The sequence below is a fragment of the Atractosteus spatula genome (genome assembly GCF_055471065.1).
Source record: "Atractosteus spatula isolate fAtrSpa1 chromosome 10 unlocalized genomic scaffold, fAtrSpa1.hap1 SUPER_10_unloc_7, whole genome shotgun sequence".
NCBI lineage: Eukaryota > Metazoa > Chordata > Actinopteri > Semionotiformes > Lepisosteidae > Atractosteus > Atractosteus spatula.
Window position 1 is genome coordinate 857,272 of NW_028296627.1, and position 23,438 is coordinate 880,709.

The 23,438-nt window shown below is 55.3% G+C and overlaps 11 non-coding genes across 11 annotated transcripts; 3 read left to right on the forward strand and 8 right to left on the reverse strand.

Annotated features, from left to right (window-relative positions):
- Positions 1-940: 940 nt before the first annotated feature.
- On the forward strand, positions 941-1,012 carry trnad-guc (transfer RNA aspartic acid (anticodon GUC)). Its single transcript has one exon. It is a non-coding gene; the product is annotated as a tRNA-Asp (tRNA).
- Positions 1,013-3,063: 2,051 nt separating this feature from the next.
- Positions 3,064-3,136, reverse strand: trnav-aac (transfer RNA valine (anticodon AAC)). The gene has a single exon. It is a non-coding gene; the product is annotated as a tRNA-Val (tRNA).
- Positions 3,137-3,245: 109 nt separating this feature from the next.
- Positions 3,246-3,318, reverse strand: trnaf-gaa (transfer RNA phenylalanine (anticodon GAA)). The gene has a single exon. It is a non-coding gene; the product is annotated as a tRNA-Phe (tRNA).
- Positions 3,319-4,338: 1,020 nt separating this feature from the next.
- Positions 4,339-4,410, forward strand: trnad-guc (transfer RNA aspartic acid (anticodon GUC)). The gene has a single exon. It is a non-coding gene; the product is annotated as a tRNA-Asp (tRNA).
- A 620-nt stretch (positions 4,411-5,030) lies between these two features.
- trnav-uac (transfer RNA valine (anticodon UAC)) lies at positions 5,031-5,103 on the reverse strand. The gene has a single exon. It is a non-coding gene; the product is annotated as a tRNA-Val (tRNA).
- Positions 5,104-5,556: 453 nt separating this feature from the next.
- trnae-uuc (transfer RNA glutamic acid (anticodon UUC)) lies at positions 5,557-5,628 on the reverse strand. The gene has a single exon. It is a non-coding gene; the product is annotated as a tRNA-Glu (tRNA).
- A 3,840-nt stretch (positions 5,629-9,468) lies between these two features.
- Positions 9,469-9,540, forward strand: trnad-guc (transfer RNA aspartic acid (anticodon GUC)). Its single transcript has one exon. It is a non-coding gene; the product is annotated as a tRNA-Asp (tRNA).
- Positions 9,541-10,160: 620 nt separating this feature from the next.
- Positions 10,161-10,233, reverse strand: trnav-cac (transfer RNA valine (anticodon CAC)). Its single transcript has one exon. It is a non-coding gene; the product is annotated as a tRNA-Val (tRNA).
- A 3,339-nt stretch (positions 10,234-13,572) lies between these two features.
- trnav-cac (transfer RNA valine (anticodon CAC)) lies at positions 13,573-13,645 on the reverse strand. The gene has a single exon. It is a non-coding gene; the product is annotated as a tRNA-Val (tRNA).
- A 3,339-nt stretch (positions 13,646-16,984) lies between these two features.
- Positions 16,985-17,057, reverse strand: trnav-cac (transfer RNA valine (anticodon CAC)). The gene has a single exon. It is a non-coding gene; the product is annotated as a tRNA-Val (tRNA).
- Positions 17,058-20,339: 3,282 nt separating this feature from the next.
- trnav-cac (transfer RNA valine (anticodon CAC)) lies at positions 20,340-20,412 on the reverse strand. Its single transcript has one exon. It is a non-coding gene; the product is annotated as a tRNA-Val (tRNA).
- Positions 20,413-23,438: the final 3,026 nt, after the last annotated feature.

The following is a 23,438-nucleotide window of genomic DNA, read 5'->3' on the forward strand; positions in this document are numbered from 1 at the left end:
CGTCACTCAGAAGGAAAGCCACCCAGCTGCGCCCTCTGAGCTCTGTCCAGAGCATCTTCCTCGCATGGACTCCTGCCTGCGACGGGCAGGAAACAATTAGTAAGAACAGAACAGCACCCCATGGGTGTCTCATGACCACACCTTAGGTTGTGACACGTGCAGGTGTGAGGGGTTGCCGGGCTACTCTGGAGCAGAGCTTGGGCGGAGGGGGGGCGGGAAAGCAGACAAAGAGGTGACACCTCAAGGTCTGCACGATCACAGCTCTCCGCCGCCCCAGGCTTCCGCTCGATAAGCTACTGGACACACCCGCCCCTCCTCACACAGACCGTGGAAAAGCCCCCGAGTGGGAGGGCTCTCTCTTCCTCCCAGGAGCTCTTGGACACGACGCACAGACAGAGCGCGGGGAGCCGCCGCCTGCAAACATGGCTCCAGGCAGGACTCCACTCCGCAGGAGCCGCAGAGCAGAGGAGATGGGGGCAGCTTAGTTCCTGTGCAGAGACCTGAGCTGTTGTTGCTGCGGACGCTGTCTTTTCTGTTCTCGGGGTAGGAGTGAATGTTGAGTTGCCCTTAGAAATGAAGCAGAGCACTTCAACGGCACGGGTGTGTGTGTGTGCGTGCGCCCTGGTGATTCTGGGAGACAGATTGAACCTGGGCTAAAAGAGAGGGGGCTTAGCCCTCTTCCATTTGCTAGTTCAGAGTTGTACAACCCATTTGTATCTGCTAGGCGGCGCAGTCGTCGTGCACAAAGAACGCTTTGAAAAGCGTCAAAAGCAAGTCATTCCGAGTTGGTCGTTTGTGTTTTCCGTTCAGACGCGAAATGCTGAAATGATCTCTCGGCTCCTCGGTTGTCATTTCTGCTCCGTAAAGAAATCACAGCACGCGTCGCCTTCCAGCACGCTGGGTCGGGACACGATGCCGGGGATCGAAGGGTGTGATGTCTTCCTCGTTAGTATAGTGGCAAGTATCCCCGCCTGTCACGCGGGAGACCGGGGTTCGATTCCCCGACGGGGAGTAGAAAGCTTTTCTTTTACCTCCTTAGAGAAAGGACTGCCTTTCACTTCTCTGTTTTCTTTCACAGCGTCGTGCACCTTTTCATTGCTCTCGCTTTCAGAGCCTCCGCACGGCACACGACTCGACATCAGAAAGCACATTGAAGTGAAAGCAGGAAGCGCTGCGACATGCACTGTGCAGATCCAGCCACACTAAGAGGTGAGTGGGTCTGTTCGATGCACAAAGAACGCTTTGATAAGCGTCAAAGGCAAGTCATTCCGAGTTGGTCGTTTGTGTTTTCTGTTCAGACGCGAAATGCTGAAATGATCTCTCGGCTCCTCGGTTGTCATTTCTGCTCCGTAAAGAAATCACAGCACGCGTCGGCTTCCAGCACGGTGGGTCGGGACACGATGCCGGGGGTCGGAGAGAGCGATGTCTTCCTCGTTAGTATAGTGGTGATTATCCCCACCTGTCACGCGGGAGACTGGGGTACATCAGGACGCGCATTGGAGTGAAAGCAGGATGCGCTGCGACATGCACTGTGCAGATCCCGCCACACTTAGAGGTGAGTGGGTCTGTGCGATCACAGCGCTAGGCGAATCCCCAATCCCCTTTTGTGCGTGGCGACAAAAGAAGCCGGTCTGTTTCCGCCCAGTTTCGAACCAGGGACTTTTCGCGTGTGAGGCAAACGTGATAACCACTACACTACGGAAACGGTAGCAAACCCTTCCCAGCGGCCCAGTGCTGAGCTTCGCCAATGCGATTCAGCTGCTTCCAGTGCCTTTATTGGAGTGCGCTGATGGACCGTGCTCTCTCTCCAGAGACCAGCACGCCTGTCATGGACGGAGCAGGAAAAGCGGCGCCACATTCTACAGCCCTCTCCACGCAATCGACGAAATCGGGCTACTGAAGTGGAGAAAATCGCCTCTCCAGAAAGTGCAAATATCATCTTGGAGAGTATAAATCCTATTGCCGAAGGTCAGCCCTGTCTACCAGAGTAACCCTCCCACCTCCTGCAGCGATGATCAGCTCGTCTCACACGCGAGAAGTCTTCGGTTGGAAACAAGCGCCCCCTCTTCTCGCGCGTTTTGCACGTTCGAGTGGTTTTAATGCGGCTCCTTCGTACACGGTGCTGATCTTTTGGAAAGCAGGAGGCAAAACTGACACGTTCCCATACCGGGAGTCAAACCCGGGCCGCCTGGGTGAAAACCAGGAATCCTAACCGCTAGACCATATGGGAGCACACAACCCCGCTGTTCCGGGCATCATGCAAGCAAACTACATAAATATGAGAAAACACGCAAGAGAGTTGTCACTCAGAGTGTCGAAGGGTCGATGTATACTGGGGCTCAGTTGAAATGCAACGTCAGGACTTTTCCGAATTAGGTCACACGAAGAGAGCACAGCCTTTTCCGCCCTACCATGTGTGTATCGGTAACTCGCCGTGATCGTATAGTGGTCAGTACTTTGCGTTGTGGCCGCAACAACCCCGGTTCAAATCTGGGTCACGGCAGAATAGGGGCGTCTGCTTTTACTACTTGCGCGAATGAAGGCAAAAAAAAGCCAATCGATGTGAACGAACGGCGCTTTACAGAGGAGTACTGCCTGACTGGATCGTTGATGAACGACAGAGGCCACTCCGACCTCTTCTCGGTTTTCTTCAACGACTTACTAAGGATCTTCTTCACATTCGCCCATGCAGGGGAAGCCAGTTACACCAAAGCAAACGCAGGAAAGTGCATTTCAAGCAGAGACCAGGAGGGACTTGTTTACACCGAGAGTGGTCGGAGAATGGAACAATGCGCCCAGCCCTGTTGCTGGAGCCGATTCTTGATGAGATCTTGGGCTCACTGGATGCTAATCTTTCTGTTGTTCTTGCAGGTCCTGCGCTGCTTTTGAGCCGACAGAGCTCGTCCTGGTCTGTCGGCACAGCCCAATTGCAAATGATCGGCTCCGCGTACAGAAGGAACGTGCGTTTGGTACAAGAGTGCATGAAGGCACCGGAAATACATTGGGAACAAATGACCGGTCGCTCAAGACCTCTGTGAAGTACAGGAGCGTGCAACAAGAGGCTGTTTCCGCCCGGTCTCGAACCGGGGACCTTTCGCGTGTTAGGCGAACGTGATAGCCGCTACACTACGGAAACCTGCAGGGACCGCTGCTGGTGTCTCGCTTGCGTTTCGGGCTGAGAAAGGGAAGCGTCACTTTAGGCAGGGGGCGCTGGAGAGAGGAACAAAGGGCGCGATGAAACAAAATGCCGAAACCCGGGATCGAACCAGGGACCTTTAGATCTTCAGTCTAACGCTCTCCCAACTGAGCTATTTCGGCAGTGCACAGAGCCCACAGCCACCTGCTCCAGCCTTCCTGTATTGCGGCATGAGCGCACCAAGAGGAGCTGGAGAGTGTTGCAGGAACGTCACTCAGAAGGAAAGCCACCCAGCTGCGCCCTCTGAGCTCTGTCCAGAGCATCTTCCTCGCATGGACTCCTGCCTGCGACGGGCAGGAAACAATTAGCAAGAACAGAACAGCACCCCATGGGTGTCTCATGACCACACCTTAGGTTGTGACACGTGCAGGTGTGAGGGGTTGCCGGGCTACTCTGGAGCAGAGCTTGGGCGGAGGGGGGGCGGGAAAGCAGACAAAGAGGTGACACCTCAAGGTCTGCACGATCACAGCTCTCCGCCGCCCCAGGCTTCCGCTCGATAAGCTACTGGACACACCCGCCCCTCCTCACACAGACCGTGGAAAAGCCCCCGAGTGGGAGGGCTCTCTCTTCCTCCCAGGAGCTCTTGGACACGACGCACAGACAGAGCGCGGGGAGCCGCCGCCTGCAAACATGGCTCCAGGCAGGACTCCACTCCGCAGGAGCCGCAGAGCAGAGGAGATGGGGGCAGCTTAGTTCCTGTGCAGAGACCTGAGCTGTTGTTGCTGCGGACGCTGTCTTTTCTGTTCTCGGGGTAGGAGTGAATGTTGAGTTGCCCTTAGAAATGAAGCAGAGCACTTCAACGGCACGGGTGTGTGCGTGCGCCCTGGTGATTCTGGGAGACAGATCGAACCTGGGCTAAAAGAGAGGGGGCTTAGCCCTCTTCCATTTGCTAGTTCAGAGTTGTACAACCCATTTGTATCTGCTAGGCGGCGCAGTCGTCGTGCACAAAGAACGCTTTGAAAAGCGTCAAAAGCAAGTCATTCCGAGTTGGTCGTTTGTGTTTTCCGTTCAGACGCGAAATGCTGAAATGATCTCTCGGCTCCTCGGTTGTCATTTCTGCTCCGTAAAGGAATCACAGCACGCGTCGCCTTCCAGCACGCTGGGTCGGGACACGATGCCGGGGATCGAAGGGTGTGATGTCTTCCTCGTTAGTATAGTGGCAAGTATCCCCGCCTGTCACGCGGGAGACCGGGGTTCGATTCCCCGACGGGGAGTAGAAAGCTTTTCTTTTACCTCCTTAGAGAAAGGACTGCCTTTCACTTCTCTGTTTTCTTTCACAGCGTCGTGCACCTTTTCATTGCTCTCGCTTTCAGAGCCTCCGCACGGCACACGACTCGACATCAGAAAACACATTGAAGTGAAAGCAGGAAGCACTGCGACATGCACTGTGCAGATCCCGCCACACTAAGAGGTGAGTGGGTCTGTTCGATGCACAAAGAATGCTTTGATAAGCGTCAAAGGCAAGTCATTCCGAGTTGGTCGTTTGTGTTTTCTGTTCAGACGCGAAATGCTGAAATGATCTCTCGGCTCCTCGGTTGTCATTTCTGCTCCGTAAAGAAATCACAGCACGCGTCGGCTTCCAGCACGGTGGGTCGGGACACGATGCCGGGGGTCGGAGAGAGCGATGTCTTCCTCGTTAGTATAGTGGTGATTATCCCCACCTGTCACGCGGGAGACTGGGGTACATCAGGACGCGCATTGAAGTGAAAGCAGGATGCGCTGCGACATGCACTGTGCAGATCCCGCCACACTAAGAGGTGAGTGGGTCTGTTCGATCACTGCGCTAGGCGAATCCCCAATCCCCTTTTGTGCGTGCCGACAAAGGAAGCCGGTCTGTTTCCGCCCGGTTTCGAACCGGGGACCTTTCGCGTGTAAGGCGAACGTGATAACCACTACACTACGGAAACGGTGGCAATCCCTGCCCAGCGGCCCAGCGCTGAGCTTCGCCAATGCGATTCAGCTGCTTCCAGTGCCTTTATTGGAGTGCGCTGATGGACCGTGCTCTCTCTCCAGAGACCAGCACGCCTGTCATGGACGGAGCAGGAAAGGCGGCGCCACATTCTACAGCCCTCTCCACGCAATCGACGAAATCGGGCTACTGAAGTGGAGAAAATCGCCTCTCCAGAAAGTGCAAATATCATCTTGGAGAGTATAAATCCTATTGCCGAAGGTCAGCCCTGTCTACCAGAGTAACCCTCCCACCTCCTGCAGGGATGATCAGCTCGTCTCACACGCGAGAAGTCTTCGGTTGGAAACAAGCGCCCCCTCTTCTCGCGCGATTTGCACGTTCGAGTGGTTTTAATGCGGCTCCTTCGTACACGGTGCTGATCTTTTGGAAAGCAGGAGGCAAAACTGACAGGTTCCCATACCGGGAGTCGAACCCGGGCCGCCTGGGTGAAAACCAGGAATCCTAACCGCTAGACCATATGAGAGCACACACCCCTGCTGTTCCGGGCATCATGCAAGCAAACTACATAAATATGAGAAAACGCGCAAGAGAGTTGTCACTCAGAGTGTCGAAGGGTCGATGTATACTGGGGCTCAGTTGAAATGCAACGTCAGGACTTTTCCGAATTAGGTCACACGAAGAGAGCACAGCCTTTTCCGGCCTGCCACGTGGGTATCGGTAACTCGCCGTGATCGTATAGTGGTCAGTACTTTGCGTTGTGGCCGCAACAACCCCGGTTCGAATCCGGGTCACGGCAGAATAGGGGCGTCTGCTTTGACTACTTGCGCGAATGAAGGCAAAAAAAAGCCAATCGATGTGAACGAACGGCGCTTTACAGAGGAGTACTGCCTGACTGGATCGTTGATGAACGACAGAGGCCACTCTGACCTCTTCTCGGTTTTCTTCAATGACTTACTAAGGATCTTCTTCACATTCGCCCATGCAGGGGAAGCCAGTTACCCCAAAGCAAACGCAGGAAAGTGCATTTCAAGCAGAGACCAGGAGGGACTTGTTTACACCGAGAGTGGTCGGAGAATGGAACAATGCGCCCAGCCCTGTTGCTGGAGCCGATTCTTGATGAGATCTTGGGCTCACTAAGAGGCCCCCGCTGGATGCTAATCTTTCTGTTGTTGTTGCAGGTCCTGCGCTGCTTTTGAGCCGACAGAGCTCGTCCTGGTCTGTCGGCACAGCCCAATTGCAAATGATCGGCTCCGCGTACAGAAGGAACGTGCGTTTGGTACAAGAGTGCATGAAGGCACCGGAAATACATTGGGAACAAATGACCGGTCGCTCAAGACCTCTGTGAAGTACAGGAGCGTGCAAAAAGAGGCTGTTTCCGCCCGGTCCCGAACCGGGGACCTTTCGCGTGTGAGGCGAACGTGATAGCCGCTACACTACGGAAACCTGCAGGGACCGCTGCTGGTGTCTCGCTTGCGTTTCGGGCTGAGAAAGGGAAGCGTCACTTTAGGCAGGGGGCGCTGGAGAGAGGAACAAAGGGCGCGATGAAACAAAATGCCGAAACCCGGGATCAAACCAGGGACTTTTAGATCTTCAGTCTAACGCTCTCCCAACTGACCTATTTCGGCAGTGCGCAGAGCCCACAGCCACCTGCTCCAGCCTTCCTGTGTTGCGGCATGAGCGCACCAAGAGGAGCGGGAGAGTGTTGCAGGAACGTCACTCAGAAGGAAAGCCACCCAGCTGTGCCCTCTGAGCTCTGTCCAGCGCATCTTCCTCGCATGGACTCCTGCCTGCGACGGGCAGGAAACAATTAGCAAGAACAGAGCAGCACCCCATGGGTGTCTCATGACCACACCTTAGGTTGTGACACGTGCAGGTGTGAGGGGTTGCCGGGCTACTCTGGAGCAGAGCTTGGGCGGAGGGGGGGCGGGAAAGCAGACAAAGAGGTGACACCTCAAGGTCTGCACGATCACAGCTCTCCGCCGCCCCAGGCTTCCGCTCGATAAGCTACTGGACACACCCGCCCCTCCTCACACAGACCGTGGAAAAGCCCCCGAGTGGGAGGGCTCTCTCTTCCTCCCAGGAGCTCTTGGACGCACAGACAGAGCGCGGGGAGCCGCCGCCTGCAAACACGGCTCCAGGCAGGACTCCACTCCGCAGGAGCCGCAGAGCAGAGGAGATGGGGGCAGCTTAGCTCCTGTGCAGAGACCTGAGCTGTTGTTGCTGCGGACGCTGTCTTTTCTGTTCTCGGGGTAGGAGTGAATGTTGAGTTGCCCTTAGAAATGAAGCAGAGCACTTCAACGGCACGGGTGTGTGTGCGTGCGCCCTGGTGATTCTGGGAGACAGATCGAACCTGGGCTAAAAGAGAGGGGGCTTAGCCCTCTTCCATTTGCTAGTTCAGAGTTGTACAACCCATCTGTATCTGCTAGGCGGCGCAGTCGTCGTGCACAAAGAACGCTTTGAAAAGCGTCAAAAGCAAGTCATTCCGAGTTGGTCGTTTGTGTTTTCCGTTCAGACGCGAAATGCTGACATGATCTCTCGGCTCCTCGGTTGTCATTTCTGTTCCGTAAAGGAATCACAGCACGCGTCGCCTTCCAGCACGCTGGGTCGGGACACGATGCCGAGGATCGGAGAGTGCGGTGTCTTCCTCGTTAGTATAGTGGCAAGTATCCCCGCCTGTCACGCGGGAGACCAGGGTTCGGTTCCCTGACGGGGAGTAGAAAGTTACACCAAAGCAAACGCAGGAAAGTGCATTTCAAGCAGAGACCAGGAGGGACTTGTTTACACCGAGAGTGGTCGGAGAATGGAACAATGCGCCCAGCCCTGTTGCTGGAGCCGATTCTTGATGAGATCTTGGGCTCACTGGATACTAATCTTTCTGTTGTTCTTGCAGGTCCTGCGCTGCTTTTGAGCCGACAGAGCTCGTCCTGGTCTGTCGGCACAGCCCAATTGCAAATGATCGGCTCCGCGTACAGAAGGAACGTGCGTTTGGTACAAGAGTGCATGAAGGCACCGGAAATACATTGGGAACAAATGACCGGTCGCTCAAGACCTCTGTGAAGTACAGGAGCGTGCAACAAGAGGCTGTTTCCGCCCAGTCTCGAACCGGGGACCTTTCGCGTGTTAGGCGAACGTGATAGCCGCTACACTACGGAAACCTGCAAGGATTGCTGCTGGTGTCTCGCTTGCGTTTCGGGCTGAGAAAGGGAAGCGTCACTTTAGGCAGGGGGCGCTGGAGAGAGGAACAAAGGGCGCGATGAAACAAAATGCTGAAACCCGGGATCGAACCAGGGACCTTTAGATCTTCAGTCTAACGCTCTCCCAACTGAGCTATTTCGGCAGTGCACAGAGCCCACAGCCACCTGCTCCAGCCTTCCTGTGTTGCGGCATGAGCGCACCAAGAGGAGCGGGAGAGTGTTGCAGGAACGTCACTCAGAAGGAAAGCCACCCAGCTGCGCCCTCTGAGCTCTGTCCAGCGCATCTTCCTCGCATGGACTCCTGCCTGCGACGGGCAGGAAACAATTAGCAAGAACAGAACAGCACCCCATGGGTGTCTCATGACCACACCTTAGGTTGTGACACGTGCAGGTGTGAGGGGTTGCCGGGCTACTCTGGAGCAGAGCTTGGGCGGAGGGGGGGCGGGAAAGCAGACAAAGAGGTGACACCTCAAGGTCTGCACGATCACAGCTCTCCGCCGCCCCAGGCTTCCGCTCGATAAGCTACTGTACACACCCGCCCCTCCTCACACAGACCGTGGAAAAGCCCCCGAGTGGGAGGGCTCTCTCTTCCTCCCAGGAGCTCTTGGACACGACGCACAGACAGAGCGCGGGGAGCTGCCGCCTGCAAACACGGCTCCAGGCAGGACTCCACTCCGCAGGAGCCGCAGAGCAGAGGAGATGGGGGCAGCTTAGTTCCTGTGCAGAGACCTGAGCTGTTGTTGCTGCGGACGCTGTCTTTTCTGTTCTCGGGGTAGGAGTGAATGTTGAGTTGCCCTTAGAAATGAAGCAGAGCACTTCAACGGCACGGGTGTGTGTGTGTGCGTGCGCCCTGGTGATTCTGGGAGACAGATCGAACCTGGGCTAAAAGAGAGGGGGCTTAGCCCTCTTCCATTTGCTAGTTCAGAGTTGTACAACCCATTTGTATCTGCTAGGCGGCGCAGTCGTCGTGCACAAAGAACGCTTTGAAAAGCGTCAAAAGCAAGTCATTCTGAGTTGGTCGTTTGTGTTTTCCGTTCAGACGCGAAATGCTGAAATGATCTCTCGGCTCCTCGGTTGTCATTTCTGCTCCGTAAAGAAATCACAGCACGCGTCGCCTTCCAGCACGCTGGGTCGGGACACGATGCCGGGGATCGAAGGGTGTGATGTCTTCCTCGTTAGTATAGTGGCAAGTATCCCCGCCTGTCACGCGGGAGACCGGGGTTCGATTCCCCGACGGGGAGTAGAAAGCTTTTCTTTTACCTCCTTAGAGAAAGGACTGCCTTTCACTTCTCTGTTTTCTTTCACAGCGTCGTGCACCTTTTCATTGCTCTCGCTTTCAGAGCCTCCGCACGGCACACGACTCGACATCAGAAAGCACATTGAAGTGAAAGCAGGAAGCGCTGCGACATGCACTGTGCAGATCCAGCCACACTAAGAGGTGAGTGGGTCTGTTCGATGCACAAAGAACGCTTTGATAAGCGTCAAAGGCAAGTCATTCCGAGTTGGTCGTTTGTGTTTTCTGTTCAGACGCGAAATGCTGAAATGATCTCTCGGCTCCTCGGTTGTCATTTCTGCTCCGTAAAGAAATCACAGCACGCGTCGGCTTCCAGCACGGTGGGTCGGGACACGATGCCGGGGGTCGGAGAGAGCGATGTCTTCCTCGTTAGTATAGTGGTGATTATCCCCACCTGTCACGCGGGAGACTGGGGTACATCAGGACGCGCATTGGAGTGAAAGCAGGATGCGCTGCGACATGCACTGTGCAGATCCCGCCACACTAAGAGGTGAGTGGGTCTGTGCGATCACAGCGCTAGGCGAATCCCCAATCCCCTTTTGTGCGTGCCGACAAAGGAAGCCGGTCTGTTTCCGCCCGGTTTCGAACCGGGGACCTTTCGCGTGTGAGGCGAACGTGATAACCACTACACTACGGAAACGGTGGCAATCCCTGCCCAGCGGCCCAGCGCTGAGCTTCGCCAATGCGATTCAGCTGCTTCCAGTGCCTTTATTGGAGTGCGCTGATGGACCGTGCTCTCTCTCCAGAGACCAGCACGCCTGTCATGGACGGAGCAGGAAAGGCGGCGCCACATTCTACAGCCCTCTCCACGCAATCGACGAAATCGGGCTACTGAAGTGGAGAAAATCGCCTCTCCAGAAAGTGCAAATATCATCTTGGAGAGTATAAATCCTATTGCCGAAGGTCAGCCCTGTCTACCAGAGTAACCCTCCCACCTCCTGCAGGGATGATCAGCTCGTCTCACACGCGAGAAGTCTTCGGTTGGAAACAAGCGCCCCCTCTTCTCGCGCGATTTGCACGTTCGAGTGGTTTTAATGCGGCTCCTTCGTACACGGTGCTGATCTTTTGGAAAGCAGGAGGCAAAACTGACAGGTTCCCATACCGGGAGTCGATCCCGGGCCGCCCGGGTGAAAACCAGAAATCCTAACCGCTAGACCATATGGGAGCACACACCCCTGCTGTTCCGGGCATCATGCAAGCAAACTACATAAATATGAGAAAACGCGCAAGAGAGTTGTCACTCAGAGTGTCGAAGGGTCGATGTATACTGGGGCTCAGTTGAAATGCAACGTCAGGACTTTTCCGAATTAGATCACACGAAGAGAGCACAGCCTTTTCCGCCCTGCCACGTGGGTATCGGTAACTCGCCGTGATCGTATAGTGGTCAGTACTTTGCGTTGTGGCCGCAACAACCCCGGTTCGAATCCGGGTCACGGCAGAATAGGGGCGTCTGCTTTGACTACTTGCGCGAATGAAGGCAAAAAAAAGCCAATCGATGTGAACGAACGGCGCTTTACAGAGGAGTACTGCCTGACTGGATCGTTGATGAACGACAGAGGCCACTCTGACCTCTTCTCGGTTTTCTTCAATGACTTACTAAGGATCTTCTTCACATTCGCCCATGCAGGGGAAGCCAGTTACACCAAAGCAAACGCAGGAAAGTGCATTTCAAGCAGAGACCAGGAGGGACTTGTTTACACCGAGAGTGGTCGGAGAATGGAACAATGCGCCCAGCCCTGTTGCTGGAGCCGATTCTTGATGAGATCTTGGGCTCACTAAGAGGCCCCCGCTGGATGCTAATCTTTCTGTTGTTGTTGCAGGTCCTGCGCTGCTTTTGAGCCGACAGAGCTCGTCCTGGTCTGTCGGCACAGCCCAATTGCAAATGATCGGCTCCGCGTACAGAAGGAACGTGCGTTTGGTACAAGAGTGCATGAAGGCACCGGAAATACATTGGGAACAAATGACCGGTCGCTCAAGACCTCTGTGAAGTACAGGAGCGTGCAAAAAGAGGCTGTTTCCACCCGGTCTCGAACCGGGGACCTTTCGCGTGTGAGGCGAACGAGATAGCCGCTACACTACGGAAACCTGCAAGGACCGCTGCTGGTGTCTCGCTTGCGTTTCGGGCTGAGAAAGGGAAGCGTCACTTTAGGCAGGGGGCGCTGGAGAGAGGAACAAAGGGCGCGATGAAACAAAATGCCGAAACCCGGGATCAAACCAGGGACTTTTAGATCTTCAGTCTAACGCTCTCCCAACTGACCTATTTCGGCAGTGCGCAGAGCCCACAGCCACCTGCTCCAGCCTTCCTGTGTTGCGGCATGAGCGCACCAAGAGGAGCGGGAGAGTGTTGCAGGAACGTCACTCAGAAGGAAAGCCACCCAGCTGTGCCCTCTGAGCTCTGTCCAGCGCATCTTCCTCGCATGGACTCCTGCCTGCGAGGGGCAGGAAACAATTAGCAAGAACAGAGCAGCACCCCATGGGTGTCTCATGACCACACCTTAGGTTGTGACACGTGCAGGTGTGAGGGGTTGCCGGGCTACTCTGGAGCAGAGCTTGGGAGGAGGGGGGGCGGGAAAGCAGACAAAGAGGTGACACCTCAAGGTCTGCACGATCACAGCTCTCCGCCGCCCCAGGCTTCCGCTCGATAAGCTACTGGACACACCCGCCCCTCCTCACACAGACCGTGGAAAAGCCCCCGAGTGGGAGGGCTCTCTCTTCCTCCCAGGAGCTCTTGGACGCACAGACAGAGCGCGGGGAGCCGCCGCCTGCAAACACGGCTCCAGGCAGGACTCCACTCCGCAGGAGCCGCAGAGCAGAGGAGATGGGGGCAGCTTAGCTCCTGTGCAGAGACCTGAGCTGTTGTTGCTGCGGACGCTGTCTTTTCTGTTCTCGGGGTAGGAGTGAATGTTGAGTTGCCCTTAGAAATGAAGCAGAGCACTTCAACGGCACGGGTGTGTGTGTGTGCGTGCGCCCTGGTGATTCTGGGAGACAGATCGAACCTGGGCTAAAAGAGAGGGGGCTTAGCCCTCTTCCATTTGCTAGTTCAGAGTTGTACAACCCATCTGTATCTGCTAGGCGGCGCAGTCGTCGTGCACAAAGAACGCTTTGAAAAGCGTCAAAAGCAAGTCATTCCGAGTTGGTCGTTTGTGTTTTCCGTTCAGACGCGAAATGCTGACATGATCTCTCGGCTCCTCGGTTGTCATTTCTGTTCCGTAAAGGAATCACAGCACGCGTCGCCTTCCAGCACGCTGGGTCGGGACACGATGCCGAGGATCGGAGAGTGCGGTGTCTTCCTCGTTAGTATAGTGGCAAGTATCCCCGCCTGTCATGCGGGAGACCAGGGTTCGATTCCCTGACGGGGAGTAGAAAGCTTTTCTTTTACCTCCTTAGAGAAAGGACTGCCTTTCACTTCTCTGTTTTCTTTCACAGCGCCGTGCACCTTTTCATTGCTCTCGCTTTCAGAGCCTCCGCACGGCACACGACTCGACATCAGGAAGCACATTGAAGTGAAAGCAGGAAGCGCTGCGACATGCACTGTGCAGATCCCGCCACACTAAGAGGTGAGTGGGTCTGTTCGATGCACAAAGAACGCTTTGAAAGCATCAAAGGCAAATCATTCCGAGTTGGTCGTTTGTGTTTTCTGTTCAGACGCGAAATGCTGAAATGATCTCTCGGCTCCTCGGTTGTCATTTCTGCTCCGTAAAGGAATCACAGCAGGCGTCGGCTTCCAGCACGGTGGGTCGGGACACGATGCCGGGGGTCGGAGAGAGCGATGTCTTCCTCGTTAGTATAGTGGTGATTATCCGCACCTGTCACGCGGGAGACTGGGGTACATCAGGACGCGCATTGAAGTGAAAGCAGGATGCGCTGCGACATGCACTGTGCAGATCCCGCCACACTAAGAGGTGAGTGGGTCTGTTCGATCACTGCGCTAGGCGAATCCCCAATCCCCTTTTGTGCGTGCCGACAAAGGAAGCCGGTCTGTTTCCGCCCGGTTTCGAACCGGGGACCTTTCGCGTGTGAGGCGAACGTGATAACCACTACACTACGGAAACGGTGGCAATCCCTGCCCAGCGGCCCAGCGCTGAGCTTCGCCAATGCGATTCAGCTGCTTCCAGTGCCTTTATTGGAGTGCGCTGATGGACCGTGCTCTCTCTCCAGAGACCAGCACGCCTGTCATGGACGGAGCAGGAAAGGCGGCGCCACATTCTACAGCCCTCTCCACGCAATCGACGAAATCGGGCTACTGAAGTGGAGAAAATCGCCTCTCCAGAAAGTGCAAATATCATCTTGGAGAGTATAAATCCTATTGCCGAAGGTCAGCCCTGTCTACCAGAGTAACCCTCCCACCTCCTGCAGGGATGATCAGCTCGTCTCACACGCGAGAAGTCTTCGGTTGGAAACAAGCGCCCCCTCTTCTCGCGCGATTTGCACGTTCGAGTGGTTTTAATGCGGCTCCTTCGTACACGGTGCTGATCTTTTGGAAAGCAGGAGGCAAAACTGACAGGTTCCCATACCGGGAGTCGATCCCAGGCCGCCCGGGTGAAAACCAGAAATCCTAACCGCTAGACCATATGGGAGCACACACCCCTGCTGTTCCGGGCATCATGCAAGCAAACTACATAAATATGAGAAAACGCGCAAGAGAGTTGTCACTCAGAGTGTCGAAGGGTCGATGTATACTGGGGCTCAGTTGAAATGCAACGTCAGGACTTTTCCGAATTAGATCACACGAAGAGAGCACAGCCTTTTCCGCCCTGCCACGTGGGTATCGGTAACTCGCCGTGATCGTATAGTGGTCAGTACTTTGCGTTGTGGCCGCAACAACCCCGGTTCGAATCCGGGTCACGGCAGAATAGGGGCGTCTGCTTTGACTACTTGCGCGAATGAAGGCAAAAAAAAGCCAATCGATGTGAACGAACGGCGCTTTACAGAGGAGTACTGCCTGACTGGATCGTTGATGAACGACAGAGGCCACTCTGACCTCTTCTCGGTTTTCTTCAATGACTTACTAAGGATCTTCTTCACATTCGCCCATGCAGGGGAAGCCAGTTACACCAAAGCAAACGCAGGAAAGTGCATTTCAAGCAGAGACCAGGAGGGACTTGTTTACACCGAGAGTGGTCGGAGAATGGAACAATGCGCCCAGCCCTGTTGCTGGAGCCGATTCTTGATGAGATCTTGGGCTCACTAAGAGGCCCCCGCTGGATGCTAATCTTTCTGTTGTTGTTGCAGGTCCTGCGCTGCTTTTGAGCCGACAGAGCTCGTCCTGGTCTGTCGGCACAGCCCAATTGCAAATGATCGGCTCCGCGTACAGAAGGAACGTGCGTTTGGTACAAGAGTGCATGAAGGCACCGGAAATACATTGGGAACAAATGACCGGTCGCTCAAGACCTCTGTGAAGTACAGGAGCGTGCAAAAAGAGGCTGTTTCCACCCGGTCTCGAACCGGGGACCTTTCGCGTGTGAGGCGAACGAGATAGCCGCTACACTACGGAAACCTGCAAGGACCGCTGCTGGTGTCTCGCTTGCGTTTCGGGCTGAGAAAGGGAAGCGTCACTTTAGGCAGGGGGCGCTGGAGAGAGGAACAAAGGGCGCGATGAAACAAAATGCCGAAACCCGGGATCAAACCAGGGACTTTTAGATCTTCAGTCTAACGCTCTCCCAACTGACCTATTTCGGCAGTGCGCAGAGCCCACAGCCACCTGCTCCAGCCTTCCTGTGTTGCGGCATGAGCGCACCAAGAGGAGCGGGAGAGTGTTGCAGGAACGTCACTCAGAAGGAAAGCCACCCAGCTGTGCCCTCTGAGCTCTGTCCAGCGCATCTTCCTCGCATGGACTCCTGCCTGCGAGGGGCAGGAAACAATTAGCAAGAACAGAGCAGCACCCCATGGGTGTCTCATGACCACACCTTAGGTTGTGACACGTGCAGGTGTGAGGGGTTGCCGGGCTACTCTGGAGCAGAGCTTGGGAGGAGGGGGGGCGGGAAAGCAGACAAAGAGGTGACACCTCAAGGTCTGCACGATCACAGCTCTCCGCCGCCCCAGGCTTCCGCTCGATAAGCTACTGGACACACCCGCCCCTCCTCACACAGACCGTGGAAAAGCCCCCGAGTGGGAGGGCTCTCTCTTCCTCCCAGGAGCTCTTGGACGCACAGACAGAGCGCGGGGAGCCGCCGCCTGCAAACACGGCTCCAGGCAGGACTCCACTCCGCAGGAGCCGCAGAGCAGAGGAGATGGGGGCAGCTTAGCTCCTGTGCAGAGACCTGAGCTGTTGTTGCTGCGGACGCTGTCTTTTCTGTTCTCGGGGTAGGAGTGAATGTTGAGTTGCCCTTAGAAATGAAGCAGAGCACTTCAACGGCACGGGTGTGTGTGTGTGCGTGCGCCCTGGTGATTCTGGGAGACAGATCGAACCTGGGCTAAAAGAGAGGGGGCTTAGCCCTCTTCCATTTGCTAGTTCAGAGTTGTACAACCCATCTGTATCTGCTAGGCGGTGCAGTCGTCGTGCACAAAGAACGCTTTGAAAAGCGTCAAAAGCAAGTCATTCCGAGTTGGTCGTTTGTGTTTTCCGTTCAGACGCGAAATGCTGACATGATCTCTCGGCTCCTCGGTTGTCATTTCTGTTCCGTAAAGGAATCACAGCACGCGTCGCCTTCCAGCACGCTGGGTCGGGACACGATGCCGAGGATCGGAGAGTGCGGTGTCTTCCTCGTTAGTATAGTGGCAAGTATCCCCGCCTGTCATGCGGGAGACCAGGGTTCGATTCCCTGACGGGGAGTAGAAAGCTTTTCTTTTACCTCCTTAGAGAAAGGACTGCCTTTCACTTCTCTGTTTTCTTTCACAGCGCCGTGCACCTTTTCATTGCTCTCGCTTTCAGAGCCTCCGCACGGCACACGACTCGACATCAGGAAGCACATTGAAGTGAAAGCAGGAAGCGCTGCGACATGCACTGTGCAGATCCCGCCACACTAAGAGGTGAGTGGGTCTGTTCGATGCACAAAGAACGCTTTGAAAGCATCAAAGGCAAATCATTCCGAGTTGGTCGTTTGTGTTTTCTGTTCAGACGCGAAATGCTGAAATGATCTCTCGGCTCCTCGGTTGTCATTTCTGCTCCGTAAAGGAATCACAGCAGGCGTCGGCTTCCAGCACGGTGGGTCGGGACACGATGCCGGGGGTCGGAGAGAGCGATGTCTTCCTCGTTAGTATAGTGGTGATTATCCGCACCTGTCACGCGGGAGACTGGGGTACATCAGGACGCGCATTGAAGTGAAAGCAGGATGCGCTGCGACATGCACTGTGCAGATCCCGCCACACTAAGAGGTGAGTGGGTCTGTTCGATCACTGCGCTAGGCGAATCCCCAATCCCCTTTTGTGCGTGCCGACAAAGGAAGCCGGTCTGTTTCCGCCCGGTTTCGAACCGGGGACCTTTCGCGTGTGAGGCGAACGTGATAACCACTACACTACGGAAACGGTGGCAATCCCTGCCCAGCGGCCCAGCGCTGAGCTTCGCCAATGCGATTCAGCTGCTTCCAGTGCCTTTATTGGAGTGCGCTGATGGACCGTGCTCTCTCTCCAGAGACCAGCACGCCTGTCATGGACGGAGCAGGAAAGGCGGCGCCACATTCTACAGCCCTCTCCACGCAATCGACGAAATCGGGCTACTGAAGTGGAGAAAATCGCCTCTCCAGAAAGTGCAAATATCATCTTGGAGAGTATAAATCCTATTGCCGAAGGTCAGCCCTGTCTACCAGAGTAACCCTCCCACCTCCTGCAGGGATGATCAGCTCGTCTCACACGCGAGAAGTCTTCGGTTGGAAACAAGCGCCCCCTCTTCTCGCGCGATTTGCACGTTCGAGTGGTTTTAATGCGGCTCCTTCGTACACGGTGCTGATCTTTTGGAAAGCAGGAGGCAAAACTGACAGGTTCCCATACCGGGAGTCGATCCCAGGCCGCCCGGGTGAAAACCAGAAATCCTAACCGCTAGACCATATGGGAGCACACACCCCTGCTGTTCCGGGCATCATGCAAGCAAACTACATAAATATGAGAAAACGCGCAAGAGAGTTGTCACTCAGAGTGTCGAAGGGTCGATGTATACTGGGGCTCAGTTGAAATGCAACGTCAGGACTTTTCCGAATTAGATCACACGAAGAGAGCACAGCCTTTTCCGCCCTGCCACGTGGGTATCGGTAACTCGCCGTGATCGTATAGTGGTCAGTACTTTGCGTTGTGGCCGCAACAACCCCGGTTCGAATCCGGGTCACGGCAGAATAGGGGCGTCTGCTTTGACTACTTGCGCGAATGAAGGCAAAAAAAAGCCAATCGATGTGAACGAACGGCGCTTTACAGAGGAGTACTGCCTGACTGGATCGTTGATGAACGACAGAGGCCACTCTGACCTCTTCTCGGTTTTCTTCAATGACTTACTAAGGATCTTCTTCACATTCGCCCATGCAGGGGAAGCCAGTTACACCAAAGCAAACGCAGGAAAGTGCATTTCAAGCAGAGACCAGGAGGGACTTGTTTACACCGAGAGTGGTCGGAGAATGGAACAATGCGCCCAGCCCTGTTGCTGGAGCCGATTCTTGATGAGATCTTGGGCTCACTAAGAGGCCCCCGCTGGATGCTAATCTTTCTGTTGTTGTTGCAGGTCCTGCGCTGCTTTTGAGCCGACAGAGCTCGTCCTGGTCTGTCGGCACAGCCCAATTGCAAATGATCGGCTCCGCGTACAGAAGGAACGTGCGTTTGGTACAAGAGTGCATGAAGGCACCGGAAATACATTGGGAACAAATGACCGGTCGCTCAAGACCTCTGTGAAGTACAGGAGCGTGCAAAAAGAGGCTGTTTCCACCCGGTCTCGAACCGGGGACCTTTCGCGTGTGAGGCGAACGAGATAGCCGCTACACTACGGAAACCTGCAAGGACCGCTGCTGGTGTCTCGCTTGCGTTTCGGGCTGAGAAAGGGAAGCGTCACTTTAGGCAGGGGGCGCTGGAGAGAGGAACAAAGGGCGCGATGAAACAAAATGCCGAAACCCGGGATCAAACCAGGGACTTTTAGATCTTCAGTCTAACGCTCTCCCAACTGACCTATTTCGGCAGTGCGCAGAGCCCACAGCCACCTGCTCCAGCCTTCCTGTGTTGCGGCATGAGCGCACCAAGAGGAGCGGGAGAGTGTTGCAGGAACGTCACTCAGAAGGAAAGCCACCCAGCTGTGCCCTCTGAGCTCTGTCCAGCGCATCTTCCTCGCATGGACTCCTGCCTGCGAGGGGCAGGAAACAATTAGCAAGAACAGAGCAGCACCCCATGGGTGTCTCATGACCACACCTTAGGTTGTGACACGTGCAGGTGTGAGGGGTTGCCGGGCTACTCTGGAGCAGAGCTTGGGAGGAGGGGGGGCGGGAAAGCAGACAAAGAGGTGACACCTCAAGGTCTGCACGATCACAGCTCTCCGCCGCCCCAGGCTTCCGCTCGATAAGCTACTGGACACACCCGCCCCTCCTCACACAGACCGTGGAAAAGCCCCCGAGTGGGAGGGCTCTCTCTTCCTCCCAGGAGCTCTTGGACGCACAGACAGAGCGCGGGGAGCCGCCGCCTGCAAACACGGCTCCAGGCAGGACTCCACTCCGCAGGAGCCGCAGAGGAGATGGGGGCAGCTTAGCTCCTGTGCAGAGACCTGAGCTGTTGTTGCTGCGGACGCTGTCTTTTCTGTTCTCGGGGTAGGAGTGAATGTTGAGTTGCCCTTAGAAATGAAGCAGAGCACTTCAACGGCACGGGTGTGTGTGTGTGCGTGCGCCCTGGTGATTCTGGGAGACAGATCGAACCTGGGCTAAAAGAGAGGGGGCTTAGCCCTCTTCCATTTGCTAGTTCAGAGTTGTACAACCCATCTGTATCTGCTAGGCGGCGCAGTCGTCGTGCACAAAGAACGCTTTGAAAAGCGTCAAAAGCAAGTCATTCCGAGTTGGTCGTTTGTGTTTTCCGTTCAGACGCGAAATGCTGACATGATCTCTCGGCTCCTCGGTTGTCATTTCTGTTCCGTAAAGGAATCACAGCACGCGTCGCCTTCCAGCACGCTGGGTCGGGACACGATGCCGAGGATCGGAGAGTGCGGTGTCTTCCTCGTTAGTATAGTGGCAAGTATCCCCGCCTGTCACGCGGGAGACCAGGGTTCGATTCCCTGACGGGGAGTAGAAAGCTTTTCTTTTACCTCCTTAGAGAAAGGACTGCCTTTCACTTCTCTGTTTTCTTTCACAGCGCCGTGCACCTTTTCATTGCTCTCGCTTTCAGAGCCTCCGCACGGCACACGACTCGACATCAGGAAGCACATTGAAGTGAAAGCAGGAAGCGCTGCGACATGCACTGTGCAGATCCCGCCACACTAAGAGGTGAGTGGGTCTGTTCGATGCACAAAGAACGTTTTGAAAGCATCAAAGGCAAATCATTCCGAGTTGGTCGTTTGTCATTTCTGCTCCGTAAAGGAATCACAGCAGGCGTCGGCTTCCAGCACGGTGGGTCGGGACACGATGCCGGGGGTCGGAGAGAGCGATGTCTTCCTCGTTAGTATAGTGGTGATTATCCGCACCTGTCACGCGGGAGACTGGGGTACATCAGGACGCGCATTGAAGTGAAAGCAGGATGCGCTGCGACATGCACTGTGCAGATCCCGCCACACTAAGAGGTGAGTGGGTCTGTTCGATCACTGCGCTAGGCGAATCCCCAATCCCCTTTTGTGCGTGCCGACAAAGGAAGCCGGTCTGTTTCCGCCCGGTTTCGAACCGGGGACCTTTCGCGTGTGAGGCGAACGTGATAACCACTACACTACGGAAACGGTGGCAATCCCTGCCCAGCGGCCCAGCGCTGAGCTTCGCCAATGCGATTCAGCTGCTTCCAGTGCCTTTATTGGAGTGCGCTGATGGACCGTGCTCTCTCTCCAGAGACCAGCACGCCTGTCATGGACGGAGCAGGAAAGGCGGCGCCACATTCTACAGCCCTCTCCACGCAATCGACGAAATCGGGCTACTGAAGTGGAGAAAATCGCCTCTCCAGAAAGTGCAAATATCATCTTGGAGAGTATAAATCCTATTGCCGAAGGTCAGCCCTGTCTACCAGAGTAACCCTCCCACCTCCTGCAGGGATGATCAGCTCGTCTCACACGCGAGAAGTCTTCGGTTGGAAACAAGCGCCCCCTCTTCTCGCGCGATTTGCACGTTCGAGTGGTTTTAATGCGGCTCCTTCGTACACGGTGCTGATCTTTTGGAAAGCAGGAGGCAAAACTGACAGTTTCCCATACCGGGAGTCGATCCCAGGCCGCCCGGGTGAAAACCAGAAATCCTAACCGCTAGACCATATGGGAGCACACACCCCTGCTGTTCCGGGCATCATGCAAGCAAACTACATAAATATGAGAAAACGCGTAAGAGAGTTGTCACTCAGAGTGTCGAAGGGTCGATGTATACTGGGGCTCAGTTGAAATGCAACGTCAGGACTTTTCCGAATTAGATCACACGAAGAGAGCACAGCCTTTTCCGCCCTGCCACGTGGGTATCGGTAACTCGCCGTGATCGTATAGTGGTCAGTACTTTGCGTTGTGGCCGCAACAACCCCGGTTCGAATCCGGGTCACGGCAGAATAGGGGCGTCTGCTTTGACTACTTGCGCGAATGAAGGCAAAAAAAAGCCAATCGATGTGAACGAACGGCGCTTTACAGAGGAGTACTGCCTGACTGGATCGTTGATGAACGACAGAGGCCACTCTGACCTCTTCTCGGTTTTCTTCAATGACTTACTAAGGATCTTCTTCACATTCGCCCATGCAGGGGAAGCCAGTTACACCAAAGCAAACGCAGGAAAGTGCATTTCAAGCAGAGACCAGGAGGGACTTGTTTACACCGAGAGTGGTCGGAGAATGGAACAATGCGCCCAGCCCTGTTGCTGGAGCCGATTCTTGATGAGATCTTGGGCTCACTAAGAGGCCCCCGCTGGATGCTAATCTTTCTGTTGTTGTTGCAGGTCCTGCGCTGCTTTTGAGCCGACAGAGCTCGTCCTGGTCTGTCGGCACAGCCCAATTGCAAATGATCGGCTCCGCGTACAGAAGGAACGTGCGTTTGGTACAAGAGTGCATGAAGGCACCGGAAATACATTGGGAACAAATGACCGGTCGCTCAAGACCTCTGTGAAGTACAGGAGCGTGCAAAAAGAGGCTGTTTCCACCCGGTCTCGAACCGGGGACCTTTCGCGTGTGAGGCGAACGAGATAGCCGCTACACTACGGAAACCTGCAAGGACCGCTGCTGGTGTCTCGCTTGCGTTTCGGGCTGAGAAAGGGAAGCGTCACTTTAGGCAGGGGGCGCTGGAGAGAGGAACAAAGGGCGCGATGAAACAAAATGCCGAAACCCGGGATCAAACCAGGGACTTTTAGATCTTCAGTCTAACGCTCTCCCAACTGACCTATTTCGGCAGTGCGCAGAGCCCACAGCCACCTGCTCCAGCCTTCCTGTGTTGCGGCATGAGCGCACCAAGAGGAGCGGGAGAGTGTTGCAGGAACGTCACTCAGAAGGAAAGCCACCCAGCTGTGCCCTCTGAGCTCTGTCCAGCGCATCTTCCTCGCATGGACTCCTGCCTGCGAGGGGCAGGAAACAATTAGCAAGAACAGAGCAGCACCCCATGGGTGTCTCATGACCACACCTTAGGTTGTGACACGTGCAGGTGTGAGGGGTTGCCGGGCTACTCTGGAGCAGAGCTTGGGAGGAGGGGGGGCGGGAAAGCAGACAAAGAGGTGACACCTCAAGGTCTGCACGATCACAGCTCTCCGCCGCCCCAGGCTTCCGCTCGATAAGCTACTGGACACACCCGCCCCTCCTCACACAGACCGTGGAAAAGCCCCCGAGTGGGAGGGCTCTCTCTTCCTCCCAGGAGCTCTTGGACGCACAGACAGAGCGCGGGGAGCCGCCGCCTGCAAACACGGCTCCAGGCAGGACTCCACTCCGCAGGAGCCGCAGAGGAGATGGGGGCAGCTTAGCTCCTGTGCAGAGACCTGAGCTGTTGTTGCTGCGGACGCTGTCTTTTCTGTTCTCGGGGTAGGAGTGAATGTTGAGTTGCCCTTAGAAATGAAGCAGAGCACTTCAACGGCACGGGTGTGTGTGTGTGCGTGCGCCCTGGTGATTCTGGGAGACAGATCGAACCTGGGCTAAAAGAGAGGGGGCTTAGCCCTCTTCCATTTGCTAGTTCAGAGTTGTACAACCCATCTGTATCTGCTAGGCGGCGCAGTCGTCGTGCACAAAGAACGCTTTGAAAAGCGTCAAAAGCAAGTCATTCCGAGTTGGTCGTTTGTGTTTTCCGTTCAGACGCGAAATGCTGACATGATCTCTCGGCTCCTCGGTTGTCATTTCTGTTCCGTAAAGGAATCACAGCACGCGTCGCCTTCCAGCACGCTGGGTCGGGACACGATGCCGAGGATCGGAGAGTGCGGTGTCTTCCTCGTTAGTATAGTGGCAAGTATCCCCGCCTGTCACGCGGGAGACCAGGGTTCGATTCCCTGACGGGGAGTAGAAAGCTTTTCTTTTACCTCCTTAGAGAAAGGACTGCCTTTCACTTCTCTGTTTTCTTTCACAGCGCCGTGCACCTTTTCATTGCTCTCGCTTTCAGAGCCTCCGCACGGCACACGACTCGACATCAGGAAGCACATTGAAGTGAAAGCAGGAAGCGCTGCGACATGCACTGTGCAGATCCCGCCACACTAAGAGGTGAGTGGGTCTGTTCGATGCACAAAGAACGTTTTGAAAGCATCAAAGGCAAATCATTCCGAGTTGGTCGTTTGTCATTTCTGCTCCGTAAAGGAATCACAGCAGGCGTCGGCT